This window comes from Rattus norvegicus, chromosome 6, assembly GCF_021556685.1.
Source record: "Rattus norvegicus strain SHRSP/BbbUtx chromosome 6, alternate assembly SHRSP_T2T, whole genome shotgun sequence".
Taxonomy (NCBI): domain Eukaryota; kingdom Metazoa; phylum Chordata; class Mammalia; order Rodentia; family Muridae; genus Rattus; species Rattus norvegicus.
The window spans coordinates 82,627,390-82,642,310 of NC_141539.1; the positions used below are offsets into that span (position 1 = coordinate 82,627,390).

The following is a 14,921-nucleotide window of genomic DNA, read 5'->3' on the forward strand; positions in this document are numbered from 1 at the left end:
GACACAAAAATCCCTGAAAGAATTCCAAGAAAACACAATCAAACAGTTGAAGGAATTAAAAATGGAAATAGAAGCAATCAAGAAAGAACACATGGAAACAACCCTGGATATAGAAAACCAAAAGAAGAGACAAGGAGCTGTAGATACAAGCTTCACCAACAGAATACAAGAGATGGAAGAGAGAATCTCAGGAGCAGAAGATTCCATAGAAATCATTGACTCAACTGTCAAAGATAATGTAAAGCGGAAAAAGCTACTGGTCCAAAACATACAGGAAATCCAGGACTCAATGAGAAGATCAAACCTAAGGATAATAGGAATAGAAGAGAGTGAAGACTCCCAGCTCAAAGGACCAGTAAATATCTTCAACAAAATCATAGAAGAAAACTTCCCTAACCTAAAAAAAGAGATACCCATAGACATACAAGAAGCCTACAGAACTCCAAATAGATTGGACCAGAAAAGAAACACCTCCCGTCACATAATTGTCAAAACACCAAACGCACAAAATAAAGAAAGAATATTAAAAGCAGTAAGGGAAAAAGGTCAAGTAACATATAAAGGGAGACCTATCAGAATCACACCAGACTTCTCGCCAGAAACTATGAAGGCCAGAAGATCCTGGACTGATGTTATACAGACCCTAAGAGAACACAAATGCCAGCCCAGGTTACTGTATCCAGCAAAACTCTCAATTAACATTGATGGAGAAACCAAGATATTCCATGACAAAACCAAATTTACACAATATCTTTCCACAAATCCAGCACTACAAAGGATAATAAAGGGTAAAGCCCAACATAAGGAGGCAAGCTATACCCTAGAAGAAGCAAGAAACTAATCGTCTTGGCAACAAAACAAAGAGAATGAAAGCACACAAACATAACCTCACATCCAAATATGAACATAACGGGAAACAATAATCACTATTCCTTAATATCTCTCAATATCAATGGCCTCAACTCCCCAATAAAAAGACATAGATTATCAAACTGGATACGCAACGAGGACCCTGCATATTGCTGCCTACAGGAAACACACCTCAGAGACAAAGACAGACACTACCTCAGAGTGAAAGGCTGGAAAACAACTTTCCAAGCAAATGGTCAGAAGAAGCAAGCTGGAGTAGCCATTCTAATATCAAATAAAATCAATTTCCAACTAAAGGTCATCAAAAAAGATAAGGAAGGACACTTCATATTCATCAAAGGAAAAATCCACCAAGATGAAATCTCAATCCTAAATATCTATGCCCCAAATACAACGGCACCTAAATACGTAAAAGAAACCTTACTAAAGCTCAAAACACACATTGCACCTCACACAATAATAGTGGGAGATTTCAACACCCCACTCTCATCAATGGACAGATCATGGAAACAGAAATTAAACAGTGATGTCGACAGACTAAGAGAAGTCATGAGCCAAATGGACTTAACGGATATTTATAGAACATTCTATCCTAAAGCAAAAGGATATACCTTCTTCTCAGCTCCTCATGGTACTTTCTCCAAAATTGACCATATAATTGGTCAAAAAACGGGCCTCAACAGGTACAGAAAGATAGAAATAATCCCATGCGTGCTATCGGACCACCACGGCCTAAAACTGGTCTTCAATAACAATAAGGGAAGAATGCCCACATATACGTGGAAATTGAACAATGCTCTACTCAATGATAACCTGGTCAAGGAAGAAATAAAGAAAGAAATTAAAAACTTTTTAGAATTTAATGAAAATGAAGATACAACATACTCAAACTTATGGGACACAATGAAAGCTGTGCTAAGAGGAAAACTCATAGCGCTGAGTGCCTACAGAAAGAAACAGGAAAGAGCATATGTCAGCAGCTTGACAGCACACCTAAAAGCTCTAGAACAAAAAGAAGCAAATACACCCAGGAGGAGTAGAAGGCAGGAAATAATCAAACTCAGAGCTGAAATCAACCAAGTAGAAACAAAAAGGACCATAGAAAGAATCAACAGAACCAAAAGTTGGTTCTTTGAGAAAATCAACAAGATAGATAAACCCTTAGCCAGACTAACGAGAGGACACAGAGGGTGCGTCCAAATTAACAAAATCAGAAATGAAAAGGGAGACATAACTACAGATTCAGAGGAAATTCAAAAAATCATCAGATCTTACCATAAACACCTATATTCAACAAAATTTGAAAATCTTCAGGAAATGGACAATTTCCTAGACAGATACCAGGTATCGAAGTTAAATCAGGAACAGATAAACCAGTTAAACAACCCCATAACTCCTAAGGAAATAGAAGCAGTCATTAAAGGTATCCCAACCAAAAAGAGCCCAGGTCCAGACGGGTTTAGTGCAGAATTCTATCAAACCTTCATAGAAGACCTCATACCAATATTATCCAAACTATTCCACAAAATTGAAACAGATGGAGCCCTACCGAATTCCTTCTATGAAGCCACAATTACTCTTATACCTAAACCACACAAAGACACAACAAAGAAAGAGAACTTCAGACCAATTTCCCTTATGAATATCGATGCAAAAATACTCAATAAAATTCTGGCAAACCGAATTCAAGAGCACATCAAAACAATCATCCACCATGATCAAGTAGGCTTCATCCCAGGCATGCAGGGATGGTTTAATATACGGAAAACCATCAACGTGATCCATTATATAAACAAACTGAAAGAACAGAACCACATGATCATTTCATTAGATGCTGAGAAAGCATTTGACAAAATTCAACACCCCTTCATGATAAAAGTCCTGGAAAGAATAGGAATTCAAGGCCCATACCTGAACATAGTAAAAGCCATATACAGCAAACCAGTTGCTAACATTAAACTAAATGGAGAGAAACTTGAAGCAATCCCACTAAAATCAGGGACTAGACAAGGCTGCCCACTCTCTCCCTACTTATTCAATATAGTTCTTGAAGTTCTAGCCAGAGCAATCAGACAACAAAAGGAGATCAAGGGGATACAGATCGGAAAAGAAGAGGTCAAAATATCACTATTTGCAGATGACATGATAGTATATTTAAGTGATCCCAAAAGTTCCACCAGAGAACTACTAAAGCTGAAAAACAACCTCAGTAAAGTGGCTTGGTATAAAATTAACACAAATAAATCAGTTGCCTTCCTCTATACAAAAGAGAAACAAGCCGAGAAAGAAATTAGGGAAACGACACCCTTCATAATAGACCCAAATAATATAAAGTACCTCGGTGTGACTTTAACCAAGCAAGTAAAAGATCTGTACAATAAGAACTTCAAGACACTGAGGAAAGAAACTGAAGAAGACCTCAGAAGATGGAAAGATCTCCCATGCTCATGGATTGGCAGGATTAATATAGTAAAAATGGCCATTTCACCAAAAGCAATCTACAGATTCAATGCAATCCCCATCAAAATACCAATCCAATTCTTCAAAGAGTTAGACAGAACAATTTGCAAATTCATCTGGAATAACAAAAAACCCAGGATAGCTAAAGCTATTCTCAACAATAAAAGGACTTCAGGGGGAATCACTATCCCTGAACTCAAGCAGTATTACAGAGCAATAGTGATAAAAACTGCATGGTATTGGTACAGAGACAGACAGATAGACCAATGGAATAGAATTGAAGACCCAGAAATGAACCCACACACCTATGGTCACTTGATTTTTGACAAAGGAGCCAAAACCATCCAATGGAAAAAAGATAGCCTTTTCAGCAAATGGTGCTGGTTCAACTGGAGGGCAACATGTAGAAGAATGCAGATCGATCCATGCTTATCACCCTGTACAAAGCTTAAGTCCAAGTGGATCAAGGACCTCCACATCAAACCAGACACACTCAAACTAATAGAAGAAAAACTAGGGAAGCATCTGGAACACATAGGCACTGGTAAAAATTTCCTGAACAAAACACCAATGGCTTATGCTCTAAGATCAAGAATCGACAAATGGGATCTCATAAAACTGCAAAGCTTCTGTAAGGCAAAGGACACTGTGGTTAGGACAAAACGGCAACCAACAGATTGGGAAAAGATCTTTACCAATCCTACAACAGATAGAGGCCTTATATCCAAAATATACAAAGAACTCAAGAAGTTAGACCGCAGGGAAACAAATAACCCTATTAACAAATGGGGTTCAGAGCTAAACAAAGAATTCACAGCTGAGGAATGCCGAATGGCTGAGAAACACCTAAAGAAATGTTCAACATCTTTAGTCATAAGGGAAATACAAATCAAAACAACCCTGAGATTTCACCTCACACCAGTGAGAATGGCTAAGATCAAAAACTCAGGTGACAGCAGATGCTGGCGAGGATGTGGAGAAAGAGGAACACTCCTCCATTGTTGGTGGGATTGCAGACTGGTAAAACCATTCTGGAAATCAGTCTGGAGGTTCCTCAGAAAATTGGACATTGAACTGCCTGAGGATCCAGCTATACCTCTCTTGGGCATATACCCAAAAGATGCCTCAACATATAAAAGAGACACGTGCTCCACTATGTTCATCGCAGCCTTATTTATAATAGCCAGAAAATGGAAAGAACCCAGATGCCCTTCAACAGAGGAATGGATACAGAAAATGTGGTACATCTACACAATGGAATATTACTCAGCTATCAAAAACAACGACTTTATGAAATTCGTAGGCAAATGGTTGGAACTGGAAAATATCATCCTGAGTGAGCTAACCCAATCACAGAAAGACATACATGGTATGCACTCATTGATAAGTGGCTATTAGCCCAAATGCTTGAATTACCCTAGATCCCTAGAACAAAGGAAACTCAAGACGGATGATCAAAATGTGAATGCTTCACTCCTTCTTTAAATGAGGAAAAAGAATACCCTTGGCAGGGAAGGGAGAGGCAAAGATTAAAACAGAGACTGAAGGAACACCCATTCAGAGCCTGCCCCACATGTGGCCCATACATATACAGCCACCCAATTAGACAAGATGGATGAAGCAAAGAAGTGCAGACCGACAGGAGCCGGATGTAGATCGCTCCTGAGAGACACAGCCAGAATACAGCAAATACAGAGGCGAATGCCAGCAGCAAACCACTGAACTGAGAATAGGTCCCCTATTGAAGGAATCAGAGAAAGAACTGGAAGAGCTTGAAGGGGCTCGAGACCCCAAAAGTACAACAATGCCAAGCAACCATAGCTTCCAGGGACTAAGCCACTACCTAAAGACTATACATGGACTGACCCTGGACTCTGACCCCATAGGTAGCAATGAATATCCTAGTAAAAGCACCAGTGGAAGGGGAAGCCCTGGGTCCTGCTAAGACTGAACCCCCAGTGAACTAGTCTATGGGGGGAGGGCGGCAATGGGGGGAGGGTTGGGAGGGGAACACCCATAAGGAAGGGGAGGGGGGAGGGGGATGTTTGCCCGGAAACCGGGAAAGGGAATAACACTCGAAATGTATATAAGAAATACTCAAGTTAATAAAAAAAAGAAAAAAGAAAAAAAAAAAGTTAACCTACCTCAATTATTCAGTTAAAACCAGAGATGACAAAGTGGACTGAAATAGTAAGACATGAAACACTTGCGAAGGTAATATGGGTGACTAATAATCTAATGTCTTTCTTGAGGTAAATTTAGGTAACGTAAAATTCAGCATTCTGAGCCTTTATGTTGTACAATGTTTTTATCACACTCAGAATGCTGTCCTCTGTCACCATGATCTTATTTTAGAGCATGTCTATTACCCCTTCCCCCAAACAACATCCCCATTAAACAGAAAGTGTAAATCTGCCCTCTGTCTCTATTGGGTTTCTATTTCCTATGGAGAATGAATTACAAATATATAAATTAACATATGTTTATATATATTCATATATTGATATGTAAGCGTAATAATTTACTAGAGATTCAGGGGCACTTAGTAAACAAAAATGTTAGCATTGTTATGGTTAATGTTGTCAGCTTGTCAGTATCTAGTCCTCTAAGTATGCCTAGAGGGAGTTATTGTTAGTATATTAATAGAGGCGAGAGGACACGCCCACTGTGGGAGGCACCTTTCCTGGCTGGGATTCTGAACTACATAAAATGGAGAAAACAAGCTAAGCACTACATGTATCCGTTCATTGGTGTCTCCTGACTGTAGATCAAGCTGGCTCAAACTTTGGCTGCCTTCACTTCTTACCACAATGGACCATATCTTGAACTGTAAACTAAAATAAACACTGTTTCATTTAAGTTACTTTTTGTGAAGGAATTTTATCACAATGCAGTAGGGGAAATCTCATACAAGAAATTTAAAGATAAATACCAAAGAATTAGAATTAAAAGTTGCTTCTGTGTTGAACATGGGTTAGAAGAAGCATGTGTGTGGTTGTCATTTTCGTTCTTTACTAATCAATATACATTTTTAATGTATTTCACACAATGTAATTTTAAATATTTCACAAAATATGTGTTTTTAAATTATTTCATTTATTTTTTGAGATTTTACATTGTTTATATCTCCACTTCCTCCTTGCAAACTCTCCCATTATATACATATATACCATATACTATACATCACATACATATACATCATATACATATACATCATATACATATACACAATATACATATACACATACACATATACACATATACACATAAACATACATACACATACACATATACATATACATATACATCACATACATATACATCATATACATATACATCATATACATATACACAATATACATATACACATACACATATGCACATAAACACATAAACATACATACACATACACATATACATATACATCCTGCTATTCTCCGTCTCTATAATCTTACTTGTATGTATGTTTTCAGGGATGGCCATTTGGTATTTGATAACCTGAAATGGAAACTTCTGGTTTCTTTGGAAACTCAGTTATGTCATATATTTTTCTGGAGAAGACCAGTGAAAAGATGTCTTTGCTGAAGCAGACACGGGTGAAAGGTCGTTTTGCTGAAGCCGACATGGTGAAAAGATGGTTTGCTAAAGCAGACACAGATAAGAAAATGTGTGATATTTAGAAAGAACATAAATATGACCCCACAGACAGTGGGAGTGGGCTCTGACATTGGCTTGCCTTGCTCTGCCTCACGCTGTCTTCGCTGACTACACTCTTGCCTTAGTTCACCTTGAATCCTGTTGTCATGACTTGTGACTTCATAGAGAGTAACTCACCGAAGAACTTCTCAGGATATTCCGGCACCTTCTTGCCACTTCTGCAGTCTTGATGTAGTTGGTGGCGCCTCCCAGCAGCCTCCTTCTGCATCAGACTGCCATTGCTCACTTGACTGGTGATTGCCTAGGGGACTGGACTGCCACTGCTAATGTGTGTTTATGTTTTGCCAGAGGACTGGACAGCTGACAACAATGATTAGAATTGCCACAAAGAACTATTTCTAAACAGGTCGGCAGACCACCCCCCTTGCCCTATTAACCTTTCTTTTCCCCTATCTCTGGTAGGTGGTGACCTCAAAGGAGGTTGAAGTATTTGAGAACCCGTATTTAAGTAGGTTTTGAAAAATCTTAGCCAACGATAACCAGTTGGTATGCTCTTCCCTTAAAAAGACTATTTCTACTACTCTCATCATTCCTTAGTTGCCTGTCATTCTTTCTGTAGGACTGGGGCCTGATGACATTTCCCCTATCCATTTTGGCATTTCTATTGATGTCTTCCTTGTCAGCTCATGGTTAAGTAGTCATGTTAGTGAGATTTTTGTGTGTACCTTTTGGCATTACTAGGAGGCACAATCTCACAGCAGAATCCATGATCATCTGGCTCTTAAAATCATTCTGTCTCTTCTTTTTATAAGTTCCCTGGGCCTCTAGGTGCCAGAGTTGTTTTATAGACTTATTCACTGGATCCACACAAGTCTGTATTTTTATTGGTTGTGATTTTCTGTACTAATTTCCCTTTGTTGCAAAGAGAAGTTTCCTTGATGGGGGGGTGAGGACAAAACTTACCTGTGGGTGTAAAGACAAATATTTAGAATGTAGTTAGGGATTATGATACACACCTGCAAACTTAAATACTTGGGAAGATGAGGCAGGTGATTCAAGAGTTTGAGACAAGCCTGGGCTATATAGTAATGGATCTTGTCAAATGAACAAATGATAGATAGATAGATAGATAGATAGATAGATAGATAGATAGATAGATAGATAGACAGACAGACAGATAAATATGAAATTTAATTTAATTACTAAAATAAGGATACTAGAGTGTGATAGCTCTTGTAGAGCATTTGCTTTGCATGTGTGAAATTCTAAATTTGGTCTCTGGCATCAACGAAAATAAAAATAACAGTGGTACTTAAGTTATCAGATTATTCAAAAACTAAGCACCATAATATCTGTAAAATATATGGTCCAGTCCTGTAATACAGAAGGTACTCAATAATGATGATTATCATGATTATTTCTAATAATTATTGATCAAATTATCAAAATTACACAGCAATGGAATCAGAGCCATTCAGAAGACAGACATATCATTACTGTGACTAATAATGAACAGGGCAGTAGTATGTAGTAGTTGGTAATTAAAATAATTTTTAATACAGTAACTAAGTTATTTTTCACCTTCTATGTGAATAAGTAAATTTTGCTTGAGAAAAGGGTAAAACTAAAGCTGAAAGTTTGATCCTATCTGCTCCTATGTCATGTCTGGTGAGATATTATTAGACAAAAAGAGAAAGATACTTTCTGGAGTTAACAGAAGTGTGTCAGAATATGAACTATGAAATGACGCTTCTGGGCGCGTGAGGGATGCGGCCACCTCTTTCCACACAGACGTGCAGGTTGAATCCACCAAAGCTATGGTTATGGAGAAGCCTAGTCCCCTGCTGGTCGGACAGGAGTCTGTGTGACAGTACTACACGCTGCTGAATCAGGACCCAGACATGCTGCACGGGACAACTGCCCACTGCCTTCTCAGGCGGGAAGACACCGACTCTTCAGGTCCAAGACAGGGCAGCTGTCCTCAGCGGAAACAGGAAACAGTGCCTGACTTTGCTGACAAACTCCAAGGTCCTTCCCATCATCTTACCCTGAAACCTGGAAGTTGGGACTTGAAAACCGCACATGCCTCATACCTCATTGATTGATAGTTCCCACTAGAGTGTGTACAATGGACTTGTGAGTCTGCCAGTAAGATGGATAGGGTACCAAGCCTGAACACTAAGTACCTGCACTTCGGATGAGAAGCAAATTGCAAATCTTGTACAGATTTTATGGAAAGAACTCTTCCTATGCCCATGGGGGCTTGGATTCCAATGGGAAGCCAGCAGATGCAGTCTACCAGCAGAAGGAAATCCACAGGAAAGTGATGTAACAAAACGTCACCAACTGCTACACCAAGATCTGCCACGTGGATGCTCACGCAACTCTGAATGACAGGGTGGTGGTCCAAGTGATGGGGCTACTGTCCAGCAACAACCAGGCTCTGTAGAGGTTCATGCAGACCTTTGTCCTTGTTCCTGAGGGCTCTGTTGCTGACAAATTCTATGTTCAAAACAACATCTTCAGATACCAAGATGAGGTCTTTGGTGGCTTTGTCAGATTCAAGAGGAATCCCGAGGAAGAAGTAGAGTAACCTGAAGACAGCAGACACCATAAGTGGTGCCTAATGATTCTGGAACTTTCTGTGATCAGACAGTCATTATTGACTTGGAGGAGCATTTAGAGGAGCCTGTTGTGGAACCAGAACCAGAGCCCGAACCAGAGTCTGAGTCGGAACCTGTGCCCAACGTTCAAGAGGACAAGCCTGAGCCTGCATTAGAAGAAGCTGCTCCCGAGAATGTGGAGAAGAGCGCTTCCCCAGCCCCAGCAGAGTGGCCCAAGAACAGGAGGACTTGAGGACACTTTTGGGGGGGCATCCATGGCAAGTATGAACTTTCTTCCCAATGGAGCAGTTCCAGTGATGGGGACACCACCTCATGTGGGAATCTAAGCCTGACTCTCAGATCCCACCACAAAGGCCTCAAACAGATCAGAGAGTTCGAGAGCAGCAGATCAATATTCCTCCTCAGAGGACCCTGACCAATCCGTGAGGCTGGTGAACCATGAAATGTGGAACCTCGAAGGATGGTGAGGCACCCTGACAGTCACCAGCTCTTCAGTGGGAACCTGCCACAAGAGGTTGACAAGTCGGAACTGAAGGATTTTTTTCCAAAATTATGGAAATGTGGTGGAGCTGCACATCCACAGTGGTGTGAAGTTACCCAATTTCACTTTTGTATTTAATGATTCTGAACCTGTGCAGAAGGTCCTTCCAAGGTGCGGTCTTCTTGAATGTGGAAGAGAAGACTTGAGCTGCCAGGGAAGGCGATCACAGAGATAACCACCTTCGGGGACCTGGAGTCCCTCGACCCCCTGTGGTGGGACAAGTGGTGGGATGAGAGGCCCTCCCTGTGGAGACATGGTGCAGAAACCAGGCTTTAGCACAGTCAGGGAGATTACTACTCCAAGGCAGTGAGTTGCTTGGCTCAGATCTCCACACAGCACACAGAATAATGAATTTCTTCAACCAACCTTTGGTGTCTCGGAGTAGTCTATTACAAACTGCTTGAGTTTGTACAATTTTAGTTTCGCTTGTGTTCACGGTATGTGCTCCCCAACCCCCTTCCCTCCCTTGACCTTTTAGTCCTTCATTCCCAGTTTTCCGGAATGATACTTTAGGAAAAACAGATTTGTAAAGAAGAGGAAAGACTGATCTCCCTGCTCACGCCACATATACAGATTGGAGTTTCACGGCCATTCCCCAGAGTAGCGTGTCTCTGTTTCACTGAAAATGGATGTTTCATTTGTTGAGAGACACAGGATGTGATAAACATTTTTGAAGCAGGAAAAACCAAGTCACAACTCCTTTCTGATGTGGAAAAATTGCCCTTTGGCAACTGCCACTGGATGTGGCTAACTGAATAAAAAAGTGTTTTCAGAACTTTGTTCTTTTGACATATGACTACCAAACAATTCTAAACCTCCATTTTTACCATTGGATTTTTAAATTGTGATGTAGCCTGTCAATGACTAGAACACAGCTAAAGACTTTTGTTGAACTGTTAGATATTTTTTGAGGTAGCGTTTTTCATGTTTTATTTGTATTTGTAAAAAGAAAGAAAGGAAGAAGAAAGAAAGAAAGAAAGAAAGGAAGGAAGGAAGGAAGGAAGGAAGGAAGGAAGGAAGGAAGGAAGGGGAAGAAAAAAGAAAATATTCCCACAACAAAACAACCCCCCAAATCTGATGATAAAACCAAACCAAACTGGGCCTTCTATTTATCTTTGATTCCGGTCCTGGCAACTGCTTAAAAAAAAAAGTAATAAAGATTCTAGATTTGTTTTCAGATAAAAAAAAAAGCAGAAATCACACTTCTGACCAATTGAAAGTTATAAGCAGTGACATATCTTCTATTATTTAGACTTTTTGCACGAGTTAACAAAGGAACAGACTAGACTTGGGGATATGCTTTGCCCATACTGTTTACTAATGCTACACATGGAAATGACCCGTGTAACCATGAAATGAGTCTGAGTGCAGGGCTAAGTACTCCTTAAGTTGCAGAGGAGCTGAAGACAAAACTAGAGTGCACCTTGATAACCTCCCAATGCTTCAATTCCATTGACTGCAAGCACCATGCCTAAAAAGCCAAGAAGCCACAGAGGAATACGTTGCAGGCCATAAAAGTAATCATAAGCAAATAAAGCAAATAAAAGCTTAAGCGTTCCCTGAATGGTACTCTTCTAGAAGACAGAGAGGTATTATATATGGTGCTGAGCAAACAACTCCAATTCTTCTGTGACCTGAGACCCTGAATCAGCAACATTAGAGAGCACTAACTATGCTCTCTTCTGTAGCTATTAATGAGCCTCTCAAGACCCCAACATCACAGTGCTTTTGTAAATATAATAATGATGATGACAGTGATACTAATATTCACCAGGCATTCTTCTTATTCCCATAATGAGTAAGTGCTCATTAAATATCTCAATAATAATAATAATAGTCAAAATATCCCTAATCAAAAATATCCCTAAACAAAACCACATACTCACTGAAAGAGATATTCTTCTGACAAATTAATATCTTGAAGTCACAATTATAAAACAATTTTATGCTTTAGTTTGACCTTTGCGCAATTGAACCTTTGAGATAAAGCTATCTGAAAATGCCTTCACTTTCTCCTACTGAGCTCTAGTGAATATTCAACAATTCTGGGTGAGCACCAATGTTAATCTCAATCCCAGGATTCTTTCCGAATCTACCCAGAAAGGACAATTGCAGAAAAGAACAAACAAGGCAACAGTCTATTAGCATAAGTATCCACCTAGTTGCTAAGGCAGCCTACAGGATTTTGAAAAGATAAAAAACATTCATATTACATGTCTTTGTAGAAATTACCTCTTTAGATAGTGGTTTCCGCTATTCTGGTAAAACAGTTTGCTTCTCCCTCTCTCCTCTGACTACAGTTCTGTTTCTGAGCTCAATCCACACACTCTCATAAAACCTGAAAGCTGGAAAGGATTCCAGAGAGTTCATAACAGTCTCATTATGTCACAGATGAAGAAACTGAGGCGTGAAGCAATTAAATAAGTTGCCCAATGCTAGCATGTTACCATAGGTGACTAGAATTCTAATCCAGGCTGGCTTGCACCGTCATACACCTTTCATTTTGTTAAAAATGGAAGAAACCACAGTGCATGAGGATAACTTGTGCCTAGGTAAGAACAGGGCAAATGCTGTTCCAGTTCTTAGCATCCAGAACCACTGGCCTCGGTGCTCTCCGCCCTGTTCTACAGCTACCATGAGCAAGTGACATAATGAGGAGCCATATTGAAATGGCTACTTTGTTTACTCTCAGCCACCATAGGATGCCAGGTAATGCTAGCATGCTAATTAATCCTGCCCATCTGGCTAATGCAGTCTTGATAATTTATAATCCAAAGCCTTTGGGCACAAAGACCTATTAACATGCTAATATACCTTCTCACTATTCTAGTAGCTTTTCAATTAGTAATTATCTATAGACTGAGCCAATGAGAGAGAATTTTTTTCAAGTGATTAGTACCTTGGAAATCATGACCAGTCTGGTTTCTGATTAACATTCTTTGGTTTTGGCAGTTAGCATTTCTCATTCCAGAAAATTACTCTGGTGAGTTCAGTTGATGGCTTGGGGCCATGAAAACTCAAGCCTATTTGATGGCCAATTACTATTTTGAGAAAATAGAATTATAACATATTGGTGTAAGTACTTGATTTGCTTAACAAAATATTAAATCAGAATACTTATTCCAGTGCTAAAAGGTATTCCAGAAGTAACTGTAAAAATATAATGTGGATGTATATTAGGCAATATTATTAAATCTCTAATGGTTGTCTTAGATGTAACAATGGCATTATGGTTCACAAGAAAGATGCTGGCATATTTAGGGGTAAAATATCATGATATCTGCAACTAACATTCAAATGTCTCAGTAACTAATTAAGATAGGTAGGACAAGCACATGCAATTATGGTGGAACATATTTAAAGTATTTTATAATATATATATGTATATATATATATATATGTATACCTTGATGATGAAAAACTTTTACTACAAATATTTATCTCCAGAAAACTATCTATATAATGAAAGACATAAATACTTTAAAAATATTATGTATCTGATCTTTCTAGCTTCCCCTTTTATTAATCTTAAGGTTATCATACAAAGTAATGGATTTCATTATACTTTTTCCACTCTACACACTGTGCCCCTGTCTTCCTCTGACAGATTCTGTTTCTTCCCTCAACACTCCCATCTCCAGCTTTCCTGACATATATGCTATTACTCATCCCAAGCTTCCCTCTTTAACTCTTATTTATTATTTCCTTCCAAATCTCATGACCTACACACAAATACACATAGAAACACATATATAATTAGAAATCTAAATTTAATTTATAAGGAAGATATGTGGATCTGCTCCCAGGAGCAGACCCCATGCTGCAGTCCTCCTCATCCCAATCACACCCAGGGACAGCTTGACCACCAAGTGTTTTGACACACCCAGGCTTAATGGTGAGTCTGCCCTCTACTGCCCCAATACTTGGCCTAACTGGGACCACCTGGGGCCCAGGGGACACAGGAACCCCAGTCCAGCTGAGGACAGGATCCTTCCGGTTTACATCTGCAACCACCCGGGAGTGGTCCCTGTGCTGCGGCCCTCCCCACCCCAATCACAGCCAGGGACAGTTTGACCCCAGAAATTGGGCCATGCCCAGGCTCACAGGTAATTCTACCAGGTATCTCTGTGATGTATCGATTTAGTCTCCTTTGGACAAGTATCCAAGAGTCAGATGGCTGGATTATGTGTTTTATTTTCCATTGATTAAAAACTAATTTCCTTCATTGCTATTCAAATTCACATTCCTACCAGCAGCGAATAAAGATTGCTGTTCTCCCACATCCTTACCAGTGTTTGTTTTTATTTGTTTCATTTATGTCTCTACGCTAACTAGCGAGAGATGGGCGCTCAAAGCAGTCTTAATTCGTGCGCCCCAGTGGTGACTTAGAATGGGGAACGGTTTCTCAAGTTGTTATTGGCTATTTGTTTCTTATTTTGAGAAATATCTAGTCAGTTCTATTTTATTGATTGGATGGTTTTGATTCGGCAAGTTTAGTTTTCACCATTTTTTTAATATAACCTAGAAATTATTCCCTTGCTGAGAGATATTTAGTGAAGATACATTCACTAATTAGCATTGCCCCTTCACTCCACCGGCCATTTCCTTCTTATGAAAAGCCCTTCTGCTTTCGTGCAATCCCATATTTTGGGGTTATTTCCTGTATCGCTAATATAAACTATTTACAGAACGTCTTTGGCTCTGCCTGTGTCTTTCAGTGTCTTCACTATACTTCCCTGGAACGCTTTCAAAGTTCCACGACCTAGATT

At 39.5% G+C, this 14,921-nt stretch overlaps 1 pseudogene; it reads left to right on the forward strand.

The window, feature by feature from the left end:
- The first annotated feature begins 8,804 nt into the window (after positions 1–8,804).
- Positions 8,805–10,505, forward strand: G3bp1-ps7 (G3BP stress granule assembly factor 1, pseudogene 7; annotated as a pseudogene).
- Positions 10,506–14,921: the final 4,416 nt, after the last annotated feature.